Below are 22023 nucleotides of genomic sequence, written 5' to 3' on the forward strand. Positions count from 1 at the left end.
GCTGTGTCCCCCAATGAGTGGCTCGAAGAAAAAGATTTTACGGTGAGTACACAAATCTGTTTCTCCTTCACCTCATTGGGGGACACAGGACCATGGGACGTCATAAAGCAGTCCCTGGGTGGGGAAACAATATAACAGATCAAACCCCATGCACCAACTGACTAGAGGCTTTGTCAGCCCAGACCCGCATCCGCGGAAGCCTGAGTGTGGATATTGTAGTGTTTCGAGGTTGAGTGCAGATTGGACCAAGTCGCAGCCTTGCAGACCTGTTTCGCTGACACCTGGTGCCGAAAGGCCCAAGAAAAGTCCACCGACCGAGTGGCGTGTGTTCTAATCCCTGCCGCAATAAGCTTGTCTCCGACACGGTAGGATTCCTGAATAGCTGAGTGAATCCACCTGGCTATAGTGGACGTTTGAGGTGGGTTAAGCCCTTCCTGTGACCCTCAGGAAGCACGAATAATGGAAGGACGCTGTCCGTGAGACGTACCTTCTGAGAGCTCTCACCATATCCAAAGTGCGATCTCTCAAAACGATGTACCGGTGTCGGACAAAATGAGGACAGAACAATGTCCTTGTTGAGGTGGAAAGAAAAGACCACCTTGTGCAAGAAGGCCGGGGATGGCCTGAGAATCACCAGTTCTGGTGGAAGATTAGGAAAAGAGCTCGACAGGACAGGGCGGCTAGCTCCGAGATCCGCCTGATTGACATCACTGGGAGAAAAAAAAAATCGATTTTCCAATAAAGGAAGATCAACGAGACATCCTGCAGCGATTCGAAAGGAGTCTCCAGAAGAACACCCAGGACCAGGTTAGGGTCCCCCACATCCAATGGCATTCTATAGGGGGGTACCAAATGACAGACCCCCTAAATGAAAGTCCTCCCTTGCAGATTTGAAGCAATCCTGCGCTAGAACAGAACCGATAAGGCAGAGATCTGACCTTTGAGGGAGCTAAGCGCCGAGCTTGACTCCAAACCGGTTTGGAGGAACTCCAAAATGGTTTAGAGGAACTCCAAAATGGTAGGAATGGAGAAGGCGAGGGAAGGACGTCCGGTCTCTGCACCATGCGAAAAAAGGTTTTCCATGTGTGGTGATAGATGCGCACTGACGCAAGCTTCCGGACGCTAATCATGGTAGAAACCACCTGAAGGGAGAAAACAGCTTGGGTTGGGACTCAGGATTCAACGGCCAAGCCGTTAAACACAGGGTCCCTGAGATCCGGTGGCAAATCGGGCCCTGGGAGAGCATATCTGTTCGATCCGGTAGTTGCCAGGGGACGTCGGCGACGAGCTGCACTAGCTTAGCGTACCACGCCCGGGCATGGCCAATCTGGAGCGACTAGAATCATTAGAACCCCTTCCAGTTTGATCTTCCTGAAGATCCTTGTAAGTAAAGGAAGATGAAACAAACGCCATGGAAGAACCAGAGCATCCACTAAATGGCTTCTGGATCCCGAGCTATGTACCCGGGTACTTTGGCGTTTAACTTGAAGTCATCAGATCCACGTCCGGGGTCCCCCAGGGATGACAGATCTGCTGGACGACGTCTGGATGAAGAGCCCACTCTCCCGATGTGATCTGAACCACCTCGTGCATTGCTGCAAGTGCCCCCTTGATGATTGATGTATGCTACAGCCGTGGTGATGTCTGAATGAATTCGGATGGGGCATCCTGCCAGGAGATGATGGAACTGCCGTAAGAATAAGCAGATCGCCCGAAGGTCCCGGACATTGATTGGGACATGCGACCCCCGAGCTGACCATGGGAAGTGTGGTGACGAAAGACCGCTGCCCAGCCAAGGATACTGGCATCGGTAGTTACCACCAGCCATTGGACTAGGAGAATTTCCCCTGGTTGAGGAAAGAACCCAACGTCCACCATGTGAGCGCCAACTTGACACGCGGGGGCAAGCGACAGCTGGTCGAGAGGGAGCGGGCTCCTGTCCCAGACTGCCACAAGCGCATGCTGCAAATGACAGAGGTGTAGCTGGGCGAAAGGAACAGATTCTGTTGCTGCCACCATTTTCCCCAGTACCCCCATGCAGAAACGGATGGAATGTGGGGATGGACAACAAAATGTCCAGGCTCCCTGATGAAGGGCTAAGATCTTGTCTCGAGGGAGAATCACCAACACTTGGGAGGTGTCCAGGATCATATCTAAAAGGATATCCGCTGAGCTGGAACTGGAGAAGAGAATTTTTATATTTTTAATAAATTTATCAAACAGCCCAGGCGTGAAAGAGTATCCAAAGAGATGCGCAAGCACTCTGCGCTGGTTTGGAAGGACGGTCCCTTGATTAGAAGGTCATCTAATGCAACATGACCATGTCGCGAGAGTGCAGAATGGGCATGACAGCCTCCATGACCTTCTTGAACACGCTGGGAGCGGTGGCAGGACCGAAGGGCAAGGCTGTGAACAGGAAGTGTTCATCGCAAATAGCAAAGCGAAGAAACTTCTGGTGCAGGGGAAATCGCCTGCTTTTTTGTTTCATTAGGTCCGACTCTCCGTCGTGCACGAATGGGTCGGGGCCCTGGTGTCTTCTGGATCCAATGCGGGTTCCTCCCTTCTTGTCCTCCAAGACAGGCGAGGGCACAATCATTTTACTGTGCCATCTATTCGCCTGCAGATACATCATCTTACTTACCCCTCTGGGCCATGCTGTGAGTTCTGTCCTCTGCCGGCTCCATGCTCTGGGCCTCATGTCCTTGCTTGCTGCATACTTCCTGGCTGTATGCTTAGCGCAGCAGCCCCGGCACTTCCTGTTTCTTATACAGACTGTTTCTTATACAGACTGTGTGCATCTTCCTAAGGTGTCCCCAACCAATTGCCAAGAGGCCTCAGGTACTTAAGGCTTCCCCACCCCTAGGGAGATGCCTGAGCAACGTACTTTCTCAGTTAGTGTCTTGTTGCTGTGTTGCCAGGTCCTGTCTTGCTTTATCTGTCGTATCTGCCATCCAGGGGGCTTCATACCCTGGTCTGAATCCTTGTTTCTGTGCCTCGTCCCATACCTGACCCTGTCTGAACTAAGTCCTATACCTGTGTCCGTTTGTATCCCTGTCTGTAGCCTTCCCTATCCCACAGTGTGTTTTCTTGTGTTCACTCCCAAACCTGCAGCTCTGCTCTGCAACCTGTGGCCCTGTTTTGCTCTCTGCTGCTCAACCTGCGGCTCTGCTCTCTGCTCCTAAACATGCTGCTCTGCTCTCTGCCTGAGACCTGCGGCTCTGCTTTGCTCTCTGCTCCGCAACCTGCGGCTCTAATCTGCTTTCTGCTCCGCAACCTGCGGCTCTGCTCTTCCATCTGCTTCGCAACCTGCGTCTCTCCTCTGCTGCCTGCTCCGCAAGTTGCGGCTCTGTTCTGCCCTCTGCGGCTTTGCTCTGCTCTCTGCACCGCACTCTACAGCTCTTTCTCTGCACCGCATCCCGCGGTTCTGGTCTGCACCGCATCCTACGATTCTGCTCCGCACGGCATCCCGCGGTTTTGCTCCGCATCCCACGGTTTTGCTCCGCATCCCGCTCCACTGCCTGCGGTTCCTGCTCTTTAGTCTGAACTGGTAACTACCTGCTCCCTTTTCCCACTCGTACAAGCCTATGTTCCTGTCCTATTCAAACCAGCCCCGCTAGCCGCACCCACCTGCCTGCCTAGAGTGCCATCCGCACCCGCCTGCCTGCAGTGCCATCCGTGCCCGCCTGCCTGCCAAGAGTGGCATCCGTACCCGCCTGCCTGCCAAGAGTCATGCTCCTTCCAGGGTAGTCTGGTTTGTGGCACAGTGGGGCCACAATCTTCTCGCTTGTGCTATCCAGTCTGGGCGCGAGCATAACACAGCGCGGAACAGTTAGCTGCGCCAAGACAAGCGTGCACCAAATAATCCCTGGCGAAGGCAATCTGATTTGCCAGCTCCACTGTCTCTGGGGGAAGCTCACTGGTCTCTATAGCTCTGTCAAAGGTATCTTTCCAAGAGAGCTGACTTTAGCTACTCACGCCACTGCAAAAGAGGACGAGTGTCGAACCCGAGGACTCCAACCCCAAATGGCAGGATTCTTATCTAACTGTCTGTGGGGTCTTTAATTGAAGACCCGTCTGGTAAGGATAAGAGGGTTTATGACACCAAACGAGATACCAGTGAGTCAACTGGAGGGGATTCCGCCCACTCCTTACACAGATCTGAGGGAAGGGATATGTCGCTTCAAAAGGTTTCTGACCTGTGAAGCGTTTATCCGGTGACTACCTATGCCGCCGAAATATGTCCTGAAACTCTGGGTGGTTGATAAACACCCTTTGAGGACGAATACACTGTGGTCCAAATTATTATGCACATAGAGTTTAGGAGTGATAAGGTTAGAATTTTTTTGTTTGTCATTTAAACTCATTGATGGTGATGTGTGTCAGGGCTCTTTATATCACTGAAAGCAATTGTAGACACCTGTGCAAATTAGTTTGGCAGGTGTGTCCAAATAAAGGCAAGACTACTTAAGAAGGCTGTTCCACATTATTAAGCAGCCTACATTTTTTGCCAAAATGGGAAAGAAAAAGGATGTGTCGGCTGCTGAGAAGCAACAAATTGTGGAGTATTTAGGTCAAGGCATGACTACAATCAACATTGCCAAGACACTTCATCGTGATCATCGCACAATCAATAAGTATGTAGCTGATTCCCAGCACACACGTGTGTGTGCTGATAAGGAAAAATTGAGGACTCTTTCCAACAGGCAATTGCGTAAGGTTAAAAGAGCAGCTGCAAAAATGCCTTGTCATAGCAGCAGACAAGTTTTTGAAGCTGCTGGTGCCTCCAACGTCCCCAGAACAACAAGATGCAGGGTCTTTCAGAGGTTTGCAGCTGTGCGTAAGCCATCCTGTCGACCACCTCTATCCACTGCAACAAGCAGAAACGGCTCCAGTGGGCCAAACGATACATGAAGACTGACTTCCAAACTGTTTTGTTCACCGATGAGTGCCGTGCAACACTCGATGGTCCAGATGGATGGAGTGGAGGGTGGACACCCCTTGAAAACACGGCTAAGGCGCCAACAAGGAGGAGGTGGAGTAATGTTTTGGGCTGGAATCATGGGGAGAGAGATTATCGGCCCCTTTATGATCCCTGAAGGGGTAAAGATGAACTCCATAATCTATGTGGAGTTTCTAAAACAACACTTCCTGCCATGGTTCAAGAGGAAGAACCGTGCTTTCCGCAGCAAGATCATTTTCATGCATGATAATGCACCGACTCATGCTGCAAAATACACATCTGCATCTCTGGCTGCTATGGGCATAAAAGAGGACAAACTTATGGTGTGGCCACCATCTTCCCCTGACCTCAACCCCATTGAGAACCTCTGGAGCATCATCAAAAGGAGTGTCTATGATGGCGGGAGGCAGTTCACATCTAAGCAACAGCTCTGGGAGGGTATTCTGTGTTATGATCCCAATGGCAAGGATCTCAGAGATTACAGGAAAAGTCTGCAAACATAAATACCAGCTCATAGGGACGTGGTAACTAGGCTGACCATATACCTGATCCTAGCACAAACACTAACAGTAGCCGGGGAACGTGCCTACGTTGATCCTAGACGTCTCGCGCCAGCTGGAGAACTAACTAACCCTATCAGGGAAAATAAGACCTCTCTTGCCTCCAGAGAAAAGACCCCAAAGTAATACAAGCCCCCAACAAATAATAACGGTGAGGTAAGAAGAAAAGACAAACGTAAGAATGAACTAGATTTTAGCAAAGAGAGGCCCACTGACTAATAGCAGAAAATAGTAAGATGACTTATATGGTCAGCAAAAAACCCTGCAAAATATCCACGCTGAATATCCAAGAACCCCCAAACCGACTAACGGTGAGGGGGGAGAATATCAGCCCCCTAGAGCTTCCAGCAATATCAGGAATCACATATTGTACAAGCTGGACAAAAATATGAACAAAGCAAAATAACAAAAAATAAGAAAGCAGGACTTAGCTTATCTTGCAAAGAACCAGGACCTGAAGACAGGAGCAAACAGAAATGAACTGATTACAACGATGCCAGGCACTGGACTGAGAATCCAGGAAGTTTAAATAGCAACACCCCAGGCCTAACGAAGCAGGTGAGTACCAACCTTGTAAAAGACAATCCAAGTGCCAAATCACTAGTGACCACAAGAGGGAGCCAAGAAGTATAGTTCACAACAATTCTGTCCACATGCAAAACAATTGAAGCAGAAACCATCCAAAAACTGACAAATTCAATGGACGAGAGAGTTCAGAAGTTTCTTTCGAACAAGGGGTCCTATGTGCAAATGTAACATCACCTAGAATAAAGTTTTCACTTGAAAACTGTTTGATGTCATTTTGTAATAAGCTGATAATGCTTATAACTTCACAATTGACCATTTTTTTTGTTCAAAATAAAAAAAAAGGTTGAAAACTCTGCTGTGCATAATAATTTGGAACATGCATTTTGAGTGTTTATTTTTTTTAAAAAGATACTGTTTTCATAGGCAGTTTTTTTCCAAAACATTGCAATTATACTAGAATAGTAGATGAGTAACACAAGACCTCTCTAAGAAACTCATATAGATAGGCCACAAGAATGTATAGTTAAAAAATACAAACTTTATTTCAAACAAAAGAAAAAAGTATCTCAATTATAAATATAAACACATGAATGTAATGTTAATGATGCCTCCAATCTAACATAGGTCCTGGTGAAAAAAATCCATACAGTGTTGTGAAATTGGATTTTGGGCTCCCCCGGTGGCCACTGGTGGAATTGAACTGGTGTGCATCATCCTCTCTGTTCACCTGTTTCCATCAGGATGTGGGAGTCGCTATTTAGCCTTGCTCCTCTGTCACTTCCATGCCGGTCAACATTGTAATCAGAAGCCTTTCTGTGCATGTTCCTGCTGCTAGACAACTCTCAGCTAAGTTGGACTTTAGTCCTTGTTTGTTTTTGTATTTTGTTCCAGTTCACAGCTGTAGTTTCGTTTCTGTGTCTGGAAAGCTCTTGTGATCTGAAATTGCCACTCTGATGTTATGAGTTAATACTAGAGTCTTAAAGTAATTTCAGGATGGTATTTTGATAGGGTTTTCAGCTGACCATGAAAGTGCCCTTTCTGTCTTCCTGCTATCTAGTAAGCGGACCTCAATTTTGCTAAACCTATTTTCATACTACGTTTGTCATTTCATCTAAAATCACCGCCAATATTTGTGGGGGCCTCTGTCTGCCTTTCGGGGAAATTTCTCTAGAGGTGAGCCAGGACTATATTTTCCTCTGCCAGGATTAGTTAGTCCTCCGGCCGGCGCTGGGCGTCTAGGGATAAAACGCAGGCTACGCTACCCGGCTACTGTTAGTTGTGCGGCAGGTTTAGTTCATGGTCAGTTTAGTTTCCATCCTTCCAAGAGCTAGTTCTTATGTTTGCTGGGCTATGTTCTCTTGCCATTGAGAACCATAACAATACAGTATCTAAATCTCATACAGTATAAACATATCATTCGATATGCTACCTAGTGGCTGTTAATATATATGCATCAATATGATAACGGCAGCTATACAGACAGGTTAAAGTGCATGGTGCCCATGTTTTTATATATATATATATATATATATATATATATATATATATATATATAACCGTGGCTTATTTTTTATTTTATTTTATAACGATACCACACATGATTAGAAAAAAATCTATGGTGTACCCATACATATAATTAGCCACTGATATGCCTCAGATACTCCAAAGTCAAATACCGATATCAAACTTATTGGACTGATCTGCTCAGCCTCCCTGTAATAAAGTGCAAATGTGCTGACAGGAGGTACTATAGAGGAACCTGTGTCAGAGATCTAGCAATAGTATTGTAGCTTAGCAGACCAAAGTCCTCTGCATGCGGTATAAAGGCTCCCTGTAATAGAGTGCAAATGTACTGACAGGAGGTACTATAGAGGAACCTGTGTCAGAGATCTAACAATAGTGTTGTAGCATGTCAGACCAAAGTCCTCTGCATGCGGTATAGAGGCTCCCTGTAATAGAGTGCAAATGTACTGACAGGAGGTACTATAGAGGAACCTGTGTCAGAGATCTAACAATAGTGTTGTAGCATAGCAGACCAAAGTCCTCTGCATGCGGTATAGAGGCTCCCTGTAATAGAGTGCAAATGTGCTGACAGAAGGTACTATAGAGGAACCTGTGTCAGAGATCTAACAATAGTGTTGTAGATTAGCAGACCAAATTCCTCTGCATGCGGTATAGAGGCTGCTCACTAAAAGAACTGAAACCTGTAGCATAGTTACCAGGATAGAAGACACCGGACCTAAGAACCCCTACGCGCGTTTCGATGTATATTCTTCTTCCGGGGGCATGTGAATAGTAGATGACTGGAAAATAACAATGACTGCAATTCAGATAGGTAATTTAGAGAAAATATGAGGAAATATTATTTGCATAATAATTTGGAACACAGTGTAGTTCTTTTGAAGGACACCGCATGGTAAGGGGCAGAGATAGCATCCTCGTCAACTCTTAACCCCTTTCTGCCAGCTGACGGAATAGTACGTCAGCTGGCAGATCCCTTGCTTTAAGGTGGGCTCCGGCGCTGAGCCCACCTTAAAGCCGCGACATGTCAGCTGTTTTGTACAGCTGACATGTGCGCGCAATGAGCGCGAGTGGAATCGCGATCCGCCCGCGCCCATTAACTAGTTAAATGCCGCCGTCAAGCGCTGACAGCGGCATTTAACTAGCGCTCCCGGCCGCGCGGCCGGAGGTGCTCGCACTGCTGACCCCCGTCACATGATCGGGGGTCAGCAGTGCATTGCCATAACAACCAGAGGTCTCCTTGAGACCTCTATGGTTGTTGATGGCCGAATGCTTTGAGCGCCACCCTGTGGTCGGCGTTCAAAGTACACGACCATTTCTACTACATAGAGGTGATCTGTACTTCACCTCTATGTAACAGAGGCGATCGTGCTGTGCCTGCTTCTAGCCTCCTATGGAGGCTATTGAAGGGTGCCAAAAATTAAAAAAAAAAGTGTTCAAAAATATAAAAAAAATAAAAAATATATAAAAGTTTAAATCACCCCCCTTTCGCCCCAATCAAAATAAAACAATTAAAAAAAATCAAACATACACATATTTGGTATCGCCGCGTTCAGAATCGCCCGATCTATCAATAAAAACAAAGGATTAACCTGACCGCTAAATGGCGTAGCGAGAAAAAAAATCAAAACGCCAAAATTACGTTTTTTTGGTCGCCGCGACATTGCATTAAAATGCAATAACGAGTGATCAAAAGAACGTATCTGCACCAAAATGGTATAATTTAAAACGCCAGCTTGGCACGCAAAAAATAAGCCCTCACCCGACCCCAGATCACAAAAATTGGAGACACTACGGGTATCGGAAAATCGCACAATTTGTTTTTTTTTTGCAACTTTGGAATTTTTTTCCACCACTTAGATAAAAAATAACCTAGACATGTTAGGTGTCTATGAACTCATAATGACCTGGAGAATCATAATGGCAGGTTAGTTTTAGCATTTGGTGAACCTAGCAAAAAAGCCAAACAAAAAACAAGTGTGAGATTGCACTTTTTTTGCAATTTCATCACACTTGGAACTTTTTTCCCGTTTTCTGTTACACGGCATGGTAAAACCAATGGTATTGTTCAAAAGTACATCTCGTCCCGCAAAAAATAAGCCCTCACATGGCCATATTGACGGAAAAATAAAAAAGTTATGGTTCTGGGAAGGAGGGGAGCGAAAAACGAAAACGAAAAAAGCTCCGGGGGTGAAGGGGTTAAGGTCTGGTTGACGGCCTTAATGAGACTATCCACTGTAGCCTGTACTCAGGCGAGTCCAGGTCAAGGGGATCCATCAGACTCAAAATCAGAGCCATGTTCGCTGCAGACCCCTGGGAGGGGGAGCGAGACAGGGGGTCACAGATGACGAGGCGCAAGAAGGCCCGGGAGACGTGTTATGGACCCGTTTTCTAAGTGCCTGTGTATCTTTTGACAGAGCGGCCCCTGCAGGCCGACGGTTCCTGTGTGGTAGAGGAGACAGGCATGCAGAGACAGCAGAGCTCGGAAGACAAGGAGCACAGTTTGACTTTTTGAATGCAAAACTGGCTGGATTCGAGTGCAGATGCCATGTCACGTTTGGAAAGCCCCTAGTGTGCCTAAACAGTGATCAAAAAACACAAGTGACCCCATTTTGGAAACTAAACCCCCCCCTCAAGGAAATGATCTGTATACGTGGTTCGCATCTTGAACCCCCAGGCGCTTTGTAGAAATTTAATGTAGAGACGTAAAAACAAAATCAAATTTTTTCCACAAAAATTGTTTTTAGCTCCAATTTTTTATTTTCACAAGGGTAACAGGAGAAATTGCACCAACCAATTTGTTGTGCAATTTCTCCTGAGTGCGCCAATACCAAATATGTGGGGGAAAACTACTGTGTGGGTGCACGGCAGGGGTCGGACGGGAAGAAGCACAGTTTTGAACGCAAAATTTGCTGGAATCATTAGCGGACACGATGTCGCATTTGCAGAGCTCCTAATGTGCTTAAACAGTAGAAACCCCCCACAAGTGACAAAATTTTGAAAACTAGACTCCTAAAGGAATTTATCTAGATGTATGATGAACACCTAGAACCCTGAAGTGCTACACAGAATTTTACGTTGATCTGTGAAAATTAAAAAAATAAAAAATGTTACCAACAAAAATGTTTTAGCCCCAAATGTTTTCATTTTCATAAGGAAAGCAGGAAAAAATTAGTTGAGCAGTATCTCCTGAGTACACATATGTGGATGAAAACTACTTTTGAGGCAGAGTGCAAAGCTCAGAAAGAAGAAGGGCTGTATTGGAGTTCAGATTTTTCTGTAATGGTTTGAGGGTGCAATGTCACATTGGCAGAAAGACCACATAAGTGACCTCATTTTACAAACTATATCCTTCAATGAATTCATCTAGGTGTGCAGTGAGCATGTTGACACCACATGTGCCACACAGAATTTTATACCATTGGGCCAATGAAGAAAGAATAAATTTCATTTTAACCACTAAAATGTTGTCTTAGTCCCAAGTTTTTAATTTTTATAAGGGCTAATAGGAAAAAATGGACCACAGTTTGTTGTGCAATTTCTCCTGATTGTACCAATATAAAACATGTAATCGGGAAATACTTTTCAGGCACAGTGCAAAGCTCAGAAGAGACGGACCACCAAATTATAGTGCAGTTTTACTGCTATTGTTTGCGGGTGCCATGACTCACTGGAAGAGTCCCTAAGGTGCCTGAACAGCAGAACTCCTCATAAATGAACTCATTTTACAAACTACACCTCTCAATTAATTCATCTAGGGGTGCAGTGATCATATTGACACCACAGGTGTGGAACCCAATTTTGTACCATTACGCAGTGAAGAAGAAATAATTACATTTTTACCACCAAAATTTCATTTTAGTCCCTTATTTTACTTTTTCACAAGGGAAAGTGGGTAAAAATGGTACCAAAATTTGTCTCACAATTTCTGCTGAATGTAGAAATATGTGGCTGTACAGTATTGCTTAGCCATACAGCGAGATTCTGGAGGGACAGGGCGCTATTTGCCTCCTGGCGCATAGAATTTCCTAGAATAGTTTGCGGACTCCATATACAGAGCCACTAAGTGCTAAAAAAGCAGAATCAACCCTCAAGTGACCCCATTTTGGCAATTATACCCCTTTGTGACTTTATCTACAGGTGTAGTAAAGATTTTGACTCCATGGGCGTTTTCCAGAAACAAGCAGCAGTGAATGCTACCGAGTGAAAATTGCAAACTGCCATTGTAGTGACCAGTACGTTGTGCCCAGCTCACCCTTATGGCAACACACACCTGTAAATTAGGTGGGCTGTCATCACTATAGAAATGCCAAGCATGTGGACGCTAAATGTGGTTTAGGCACACTGTGGGGCTCAGAACTGAGAGGGGCATTTGGATTTGGGAGCACAGATTTTGTTGGAATTCTTTTGGGGGGGGGGGGGGGGGGCGAGGAGCCTTAGCACTTTTTCAGAGCCTTTGTGATACCAGTAACATGGAAGCCCCCCATATTTCTGTTAAGTGATGACGGACATGAGTGGAGATTTGCTTTTTTTGTGGATTGAGTTGAAGCTTTTATTGGTAACCAATAACGTAAGTACTGGGATCACATTTATCCGGTGCTCTATGCTGAGCACTTACATTGGGTTTAGATCTAAATCTTCGAGTGACGGGATTTAGATGAAACCATTCACTATAATGAGGTAGCAGAGTTACTCTGGACTCCATCTGGCCTCTGTTCATCGTTGTCCTTTTTTTCAGAAGGAATCATCCGCTGGGGGCTTTGTCTGAATCACATAGTTCAGAGATTTAATGCTCAGCATAGAACGCAGGATAAATGTGCGCCGAGCCTTAATGCACTCTTTGGGAGGCAGAATGAACAAGTCAACTGCAGGTGAAGAATTGGTTTTATTTATTTTTGTACGCCGTTCCTCATGCGGTATAAGTGATTAGAAGACTTTATTCTTTGGGTCGGTGTGGTCACAGCAATACCAGATTTATATAGTTTTTTATGTTTGGCTGCAGTCAACACACTAAGACTTTTTTATTTCATAGATATAATTTTCCTACATATCTGCTCATGTGAGGTCTTGTTTCGGGACGAGCTGACTTTTTATTGGTACCATTGTCAGGCACATGACATTTTTTTTTTCACTTAAATTCCCACGATGAGTATTTGGGGAGTTTTTGATGCGATTTATTTTTGAGGCCGGCGTCACACTGGCGTGTTTTACGGACGTATGAGAGGCGCAGAAAATACGGATTGCATACGGTACAATGATTCTCTATGGGCCAGCTCCTATCTGCCGTATTTTACGGATCCGTATTAAACGGTCTTGTACGGCCGTAGAAAATCGCAGCATGCTGCGTTTGTCAGCGTATTGCGCAAAAAATACGCCAATGAAAGTCTATGGGGGCGAGAAAATTACGGATTACACACGGACCATGCGTGTGACTTGCGAGAAATACGCACCGGTGTTCTATAGAAAAGCGGGCAATTCAGTGCGGTGTACAGTAAAATCACACTGACAGAATAGAATAGGTAGAATAAATGTGTACACATAGAATAGGTATATATATATATACTGTATATATGTGAGACACATATATATTTATATTTAATTCAGCGCTAGATAGCAGAAAAGCCGGTAATTCAATTGCCGGCTTTTGCTCTCTCCTTCACAAACCCGACAGGATATGAGACACGGTTTACATACAGTAAACCATCTCATATCCCTTCTTTTATTACATATTCCTCTTAACTAATGTAACAAGTGTCTGTGTGTAAAATTTGGGGTCTCTAGCTATTAAATACTCTTAATCCACCTGAAGACCCTTGTCACCTGAAATAAAGTTAAACAAAACAAACAACAATATTCCATACCTTCCGTCGTTCAGTCTTGTCCCACGCTGTAAATCCATCTGAAGGGGTTAAATCATTTTACACCCAGGAGCTCTGCTAATGCAGCTGTGCTCCTGTCTGTAAAACTTTGTGAATGAATGGAATGCCAGAGAATGTACTGTAGTTACCTCGAGTCGCGGCGATGCGCCCTCTGCTGGATGAACTCATATGAACTCGAGCCTGGGAACTTTTCAGAATATTTTCCCACGCTCGAGTTCATTTGAGTTCATCCAGGAGAGGGTGCATCACCGCGACTCGAGGTAACTACAGGACATCCCCTGCACTCTATTCATTCAAAAAGTTTTACAGACAGGAGCACAGCTGCATTAGCAGAGCTCCTGGGTATAAAATGATTTAACCCCTTCAGATGGATTTACAGCGTGGGACAAGACTGAACGACGGAAGGTATGGAATATTGTTTGTTTTGTTTAACTTTATTTCAGGTGACAAGGGTCTTCCGGTGGATTAAGAGTATAATAAAATATTACAACACTGTGTCTTTATTTCATTAAAATACTTTTTAATAATGTGTGTTTTATTAACCATTTCGTACTATTGGATTAATAATGGATAGGTGTCATAAATGACGCCTCTCCATTATTAATCTGGCTTAATGTCACCTTACAATAGCAAGGTGACATTAACCCTTCATTACCCCATATCCCACCGCTACACGGGAGTGGGAAGAGAGAGGCTAAGTGCCAGAATAGGCACATCTTACAGATGTGCCTTTTCTGGGGTGGCTGGGGGCAGATGTTTTTAGCCAGGGGGGGTCCTATAACCATGGTACCTCCATAGGCTATTAATATCTGCCCTCAGTCACTGGCTTTCCCACTCTCGCGGAGAAAATTGCGCGGGAGCCCACACCAATTTTTTTGGGGATTTAACCCTTTAATAGCTAGAGATCCCAAATTTTACACACAGACACTTGTTACGTTAGTAAATAGGAATATGTAATAAAAGAAGCGATATGAGATGGTTTACTGTACGTAAACCATGTCTCATATGTCGGGTTTGTGAAGGTGATAGCAGAAAAGCCGGTAATTCAATTACCGGCTTTTCTGCTATCTAGCGCTGAATCAAATATATATATATATATATATATATATATATATATATATATATATATATATATATATATATATATATATATATATATACACACACATACATGTGTGTGTGTATATCACTGACATTATATATATATATATATATATATATATATATATATACACGCTATATGTTTTTTATAATATTTGAGCCGATGGATCCATGATTTGTCCAGTTTGCAAGCCTGTGAGAAAAAAACGCCGTACGGAAGCCATATGGATGCCATACGGATGACACACGGATAAATTAGTCCGTAAAAATCGCATCCTCGCATTGAATATGGAAGTGTTTTGGGACAATTACTGCGTATTACGGCCGTAAAAAACGGACCATATTTTCATACGCCTAGTGTGACGCCGGCCTGAAGCACAGCGTATTACAGGTCCAGCAATGCTAATGGGATTTACGAATATCTCATGCCCACTGTGCTGATTTATAATGCTAGAAGACACAAAAGAGCACAGTGAGGTCAAAAATACTCTGTTGTAAAAAAAAAAAAAAAAAATCACAATAATCAGCAAGTGCTAGTCAAAAGATGTAAAGAAAACAGGGTATTTAGTTGATACGTTTTTTTGCAAAATACCTTGACGATTTGGTGGAGCAGCTTAGTATACATTTTTTTGCAAAAAAAACGTATCAACTAAATACCCTGTTTTCTTTACATCTTTTGACTAGCACTTGCTGATTATTGTGATTTTTTTTTTTTTTTTTTACAACAGAGTATTTTTGACCTCACTGTGCTCTTTTGTGTCTTCAAGTATTCTGGTGGTGTGAACAGGTTCCTACAGACTTGTTCAATGTGCAAGTGGCCCATGTGTTTCTGATTTATAATGCTGCAGAGACTGACCTGCGCTGCGCTTTGTGTCAATTTCTCCAGTCTTATTTGCAGATTTTAACATAAACTTTAAAAATCTACAGATAAAAAAAAAAAACAGAAATGGGATAAAAACAAAATATACCAGAGTCAAAACCAAGACAAAGACGCATGTAAAAAAAACAAAACTCAAATTAACGAATTGGTGCAGAAAATCCGTAAAAACAAAAACACAAAAAATACTCATGATGGAAGACTGGGGCAGTCTGTGGAGGCCGCCTAATGGCGCCAACTGGCAAGTTCATATCTGTGAGGGATTAGGGCAGTGTTCACACAGGGTACATTCACTGCAGATCTACATTAATAATAATACGGAAACTTATTTTGTCTGGATTTGGGGGCAGAGGATCCTGTGTATTTATTACTGTAGCAGAAAAGGATGAGGTGTCCCCAACTGTCCCGCCTGATGCAGAGACCCCAGTAGTCTGGGAAGCTGCTTTTTGGTACCAGATTTTCAGTGACCATTAAGAAGGTATAAACCGCTGAGGACCCCCAAATTGTAGTATTTTTCCACCAAATTTCTTGCCCCCATTACAGCAAAACATCCTCAGCGGGTACGGAATAATGACCTGGGCTGTCGTTATAATAATAACTAGGGCAAAATCCACCACAAAACCGCATCGAAATCTGAGACGGATCACATGCGGCTTCCAGGCTCAGTTCCTACATGTGACTTCTGACCGCTGGGCTAATACCTGTGCAGTACCTATCCCTAGGTGAGACTGGCTGAGAACACGGAGCACTAGCTGCAGTCCTGGGCAGCCGATCCTCTCATGCCCATGTCTGTCTCGGAAGTTTGTGGCAGAGGTGCTGAGCCCGCCCTGGTGGTAGGTGGCAGGGTCCGGCCGGGTACCGCACATGGCCGCCCGCACTCTGCAGCACGGATGTGGCGGCTCTGTCTCCCTGTAGTAAATCTGTGTCTCTCTCTGAACACGCCTGTCTGCGCTGCGCCCTCCCCCTCTCCCTCCGCCCTGCACTCACATCCTGCAGTCTCTGTCCCTCTCCTGCTGCCGCTGTCTCCGGGGTCTCTTCCTGCTGGGATTGGGAGAGACCTCTGTGTGCTGTCTCTTACGGGCCCCCACCCAACCGAGCTGAGGAGTCTCCGAGCCCCGGCCACTGCGGGCTGTCTCTGCCGCGGAGGCCCTGGAGAGGTGTGAGGCCCTGGCGAGCTGTCTGTGGCTCTGGTAGCCGCTGGTATACGGTGCCTGTGGAGGCAGCGCACTCTGCCCGGATCTCTGGCCGGCTCTCCCTGGATATATGGGCGGCTGTCGCTAATGACGTCTCGCTGGACTGTGCTGGCTGGCTGCTGTCTCTTACCTGCTGTGGATGTCTCTTCCTGCTGTCAGGAGGCCTAAGATCTTCGGGGACAGAGAAGAGGGTAATAATACTGAGTCTCCTCTCTAGGCTACATGCTGGTACACACCGTAACGTACAGCCCCCCCTCGTCATAGACCGTAATGTACAGCCCCCCCTCGTCATAGACCGTAATGTACAGCCCCCCCTCATCATAGACCGTAACGTACAGCCCCCCCTCGTCATAGACCGTAATGTACAGCCCTCCGTCATACACCGTAACATACACACAGCCCTCCATCATACACCGTAACATACAGCCCCCCATCATAGACCGTAACGTACGGCCCCTCGTCATAGACCGTAATGTACAGCCCCCCCTCGTCATAGACCGTAATGTACAGCCCCCCCTCGTCATAGACCGTAATGTACAGCCCCCCCTCATCATAGACCGTAATGTACAGCCCCCCCTCGTCATAGACCGTAATGTACAGCCCCCCTCGTCATAGACCGTAATGTACAGCCCTCCGTCATACACCGTAACATACACACAGCCCTCCATCATACACCGTAACATACAGCCCCCCATCATAGACCATAACGTGCAGCCCCCTTTCATACACCGTAATGTACACCCCACCTGTCATACTTCGTAACATACAGCCCCTCCGTCATTCACCCTAATGTACATACAGTCCCCCGTCATACACCCTAATGTACATACAGTCCCTGTCTTACACCCGATTGTACATACAGTCACCCCATCATACACTGTAATGTACATACAGCCCCCCGTCATGCACCCTAATGTACATACAACAACCCGTCGTACACCGTAACATACAGCCCCTGTCATACACCTTAATGTACAGCCGTCTGTCATGCACCCTAATGTACATACAACCCCCCCGTCATACACCCTAATGTACATACAACCCGCATACACCGTAATGTACATACAGCCCCCCGTCATACACCGTAATGTACATACAGCCCCCCGTCATGTACCCTAATGTACATACAGCCTCCCGTCATACACCCTAATGTACATACAACCCCCCGTCATACACCCTAATGTACATACAGCCCCCCGTCATACACCCTAATGTACATACAGCCCCCCGTCATACACCCTAATGTACATACAGCCCCCCGTCATACACCCTAATGTACATACAGCCCCCCGTCATACACCCTAATGTACATACAGCCCCCCGTCATACACCCTAAGGTACATACAGCCCCCCCGTCATACACCCTAATGTACATACAGCCCCCCGTCATACACCCTAATGTACATACAGCCCCCCGTCATACACCCTAATGTACATACAGCCCCCGTCATACACCCTAATGTACATACAGCCCCCGTCATACACCCTAATGTACATACAGCCCCCCGTCATACACCCTAATGTACATACAGCCCCCCGTCATACACCCTAATGTACATACAGCCCCCCGTCATACACCCTAATGTACATACAGCCCCCCGTCATACACCCTAATGTACATACAGCCCCCGTCATACACCCTAATGTACATACAGCCCCCCGTCATACACCCTAATGTACATACAGCCCCCCGTCATACTCCTGATTGTACAGTGCCCTATCACAGCATGTGTTTTGCAGTGGCATTTATGATATCACACACAATACTCCTGCCGCCCCCATGGATTGGGTCATACCCTGCCCTCACACCCCAGATGCCTAACATCCCCTTAGCTTGCTGCGTGCTCCAGCCTCATGCCAGTCATTCCCTATGGCTGATCTGTACAGTAGGTGTATGGCCGTGTTATAATTGCTGTCAGTATGCTCGGTATTTGTGGTATGCCTGGCAGCATTTGGGATCTGAGTAGTGTGGAGGATAGGGCAGTGCTGGGGATGTGATATAGAACTTTTATGTTTGGATCCTGGGCCCCATAACACTAGAGCTGGTACCCATATGTATGGGTATGTATGTGCGGGCCCCATGACAGGAGGGGAGCACCTCCATTGCTGACCGTTGACTTCTAGCTATAGAATTTACAGTAATAGCCGTGATCATATTCCTATGAAACCTCCACCATATCCCCTCCTATTACTTGCGTAGATCCACACCCTGCTGAAATCACACATGCAGTTTTTTATACATTTTTGTGCCAAAGCCATCAGTGGATCCAAAAAGCCGGAAGGCCGTGAAGGAAAGCACCATTCTTCTCGCTTCATATCTACCACTGGCTTTGGCGCACAATACTGCATGTGTGATTTCTGCCTTAGATTTCCTTCGCAAAGTTTTTCTGCTGCATTTTATGATATAACTTGTAGAAAAAGTCTTGTTTTTTGTTCTCTTCCTTTTGCGTAATGTTACTTTTTATTTACATATCCAATAGTTCATGTGTTTTTCAGTTCTGCAGAGAAGTCTATGTAACGACGCAGAGATCAGTGCTGCTTGTAGCGCATTTAATATTTTCCTATCGATTTATTGCCAAATCCAGCTGCAACTTTTATTTTCTTCAGAGAAATTGTAAAAATTGCATTTTTTTTAAAGCAAACCCTTCTACAGGGTAATCCTGGGGTACGATTCACCCCAGCATACGACACATGGACACTGCTGTGCAGTTTATACATGGTGTTCTTCAATACATTCCTAAATGAAAGGTGTAGAGAAGCTGAAAAAAAGGGAATAAGTCACCAAAATGCAACTTAAAGGGGTTATCCATAACTGTATTATTATTTTTTTTTACCATGGGCCTAAGAGCAAATAGTCAGGTTAGTTGCTACGGTACTTATCTGCCTGTTCTGAAGAGCGCTCATCTCTGTTAGCTAAGAGCGGTCACCAGCTGCTTTGGTTGGCGATTCTGCTGATGTCTCGTCAACAGGGCAGTGGCTTCTCTTTTTTGCTGCTCTGTTGATGGGGCGTGACTGCCGATGTTAATGATTGACAGATGGCTCCACACTTCTTAACTGCGGGAAGCCAGATGTCAATCGTCATGAAGTTGGCAGTCACGACCCGTCAACAGAACAGCCTGGAAGAAGAAGAGCTGCACTGTTAACATGAAGCTGCAGAAATGCCAGTAGAAGCGGTTAGTGACCAGTCTGAGACTGTGCCGGATATAAGAAGGCCACGCTTCCATCATGTCTGAGCCCTCTGTTAGTCGTATACATTGGGATGGAAGGCTCTGGAGCAAGTATATATCACCCATGCCTATAAAATATACAGCACTGTTTTGGTTTTTTTTTGCGTGAATCCTCTCATAGAAATGTTTAGCCATCTATGCTTTTCTATTGGCACAGCAGAACTCTCTTTTGGCCACCATCAGGTATATATGGAGCCCTGTGGATACGTTTGGCGGATAGTTTTCCTGGCATGTTTTCCAAACAGAGAGCTCCATCCTCACGTGAACAATATTGTGAGCAGGACGCCTGTTCTCTTTGTCAGCAGTGCACCGTTACATCATTGTGGGTGACTTTGTCATACGTTCTGTTCCACATGTAAACATAATGGCAGGTAACCCTCATCCGTGAGCTGGCAGCAATGAAGAATTAGAATTATACACTAGTCCGTACAACCTCCGACCAAGCCTTTACCGCAGCTGCCGACTGGCACAGAGGCCGGTAGGGCACAGTGACCCTCAGCTTGTGCTTCATGTTGTCATTTTGATACATGGCGGTGGAGAATTCTGTCCCTAATATTACTGATGGTGGAGGGCTGGACCAGGCAGGCAGAAGCTGTGCCACATTTATCACCGTGGCTCATGCTGTGTGATTGATGTGCTGCATCTTGCCAGACATGTTGGGCGCTCTTACTTACGCCTTCTCTTGCATTACTTACAATATTTTACACCAAATTAATGGTGCATGCCCTTAATAAGTCTGGCAGATGTCACCGCTCTATTTAACCACATCCTCCTCCTTTTGCGTGCCTACTGCACACCTCTGAGCTAGATTTAGCACATCATATTTTATATTTAACGTGCCAGGCTATAATTGGCATGTATGTGGGCTCGGAGAAGCCGTGTTTTGTTTTCTACATGAAGCCAGTGAGGGATGGAGATCAGCGTGCAGCACAGGCTGGGCAGCTAGGCCTCCTCGTCACTGGTATCGTGTGGCTTCAGATGAAGCTTGGCATGACGGTACAGTAACATCTGTCGCTGCAATCTGCCCTGACCCAGATCGGACACCAGTGGTTACTGAGCAGGAGTCTGATTGTCCTCTGTAACACACGACTATTGTCATTTTCTACACGCCAGCGATGGCTTGTCCTGGAAGAGGTTAACCAGAATCTTTCTGTTTGGAGCACAAAGCTCTTTTCATCTTGTGGGACGATGACATTTTCACATGACAGGAGACAACCCCAGGATATCCCATAACGGGAAAGTTCCAGCTCCATCATTGAGTCATGTGCTGCGGCACCTCGTTAGATTTGGGATGATGGAATGCGTTTGCGGTCTGTTATTATCATCCGTGAGTCACAAAGTGCCCCCTTGGATGATATCATCCTGCCTCATCCTAGATTACATTGGGGTGTGCGTAGTGCCATCTTCTGGGCTCTGAAGACCTCATTAATCAGCTGATGGATTCAAGGAGTGACTCTCCATGTCATAAATGGCAAATCCTGCAAGCTAGAGAGGTTCGTTGTTATCGGCTCAAAGACGGGTTGTGAGTGGGTTACCAGCATCTATGATATCCTGGTGCCCATGGCATTACGGGCATGGTTGTCTTATTGGGAAAGTTGTGGAGCAGTTTGCTATGGCAATCGCTGCATTGTAGCTGTCATTTTGTGCAGATTAGTAAGGACAGATGTGATCCGACCCTCCACTTCTATGTGTGCACTTTTTTTTTTTTTTTACTAATCTGGTTGTTGGTCACCCCTCCTTTACTCTGGTACAGCGGAGTTTATGTTTGCCATATTACAGGTGTGATTGCCATTGGTTGTTTCACATATGTAGGTATAGCTTTTTTTCCTACCTCTGGTCCTTGACTCACATATATTTGTATCTTATAAACTGATATACAATATGTGTCACTTTCTTCTGTACATATTCATATGTCCTGTTTACATACTGAGTTAGTATTTGCATAATGTGATCGTTAGTTGTCAATCAGGTTGGGGCACATGGTTTAGTGCAGTGTAACTTCTGACCTGGCATGAGTGGGCCTGAAAACTGTGGCAGTTTATAGAGGAACCGTTTTTTTTTGTTTGTCTTTTTTTTAATAAATCAGTCGTGCAGGTGAAGATATATTACAAAATTTAGTATCTTAGAGAAATCTGCTTCTTTCTCCTCTTGGACTGATTTTCCACTTTCAGGTCACA

At 45.5% G+C, this 22023-nt stretch overlaps 1 protein-coding gene and 1 long non-coding RNA gene across 7 annotated transcripts in view; one reads left to right on the forward strand and one right to left on the reverse strand.

Annotated features, from left to right (window-relative positions):
- Window positions 1-16861, reverse strand: part of LOC143775706 (uncharacterized) — a 142262-nt gene extending 125401 nt beyond the window's left edge. The window contains exon 1 of the long non-coding RNA XR_013215693.1: window positions 16750-16861. This is a non-coding gene — a long non-coding RNA (uncharacterized LOC143775706). The remainder of the gene's footprint in view (window positions 1-16749) is intronic.
- MYO9A (myosin IXA) overlaps window positions 16369-22023 on the forward strand; it is a 175229-nt gene continuing 169574 nt past the window's right edge. For 5 of the 6 annotated variants that reach the window (XM_077264134.1, XM_077264138.1, XM_077264135.1 and 2 more), the window contains exon 1: window positions 16369-16810. The gene's annotated coding sequence lies outside the window, so the exon portion shown is untranslated. The remainder of the gene's footprint in view (window positions 16811-22023) is intronic. The other variant, XM_077264136.1, reaches the window with a different exon arrangement.

This window comes from Ranitomeya variabilis, chromosome 5, assembly GCF_051348905.1.
Source record: "Ranitomeya variabilis isolate aRanVar5 chromosome 5, aRanVar5.hap1, whole genome shotgun sequence".
In the NCBI taxonomy this organism is placed as follows: domain Eukaryota; kingdom Metazoa; phylum Chordata; class Amphibia; order Anura; family Dendrobatidae; genus Ranitomeya; species Ranitomeya variabilis.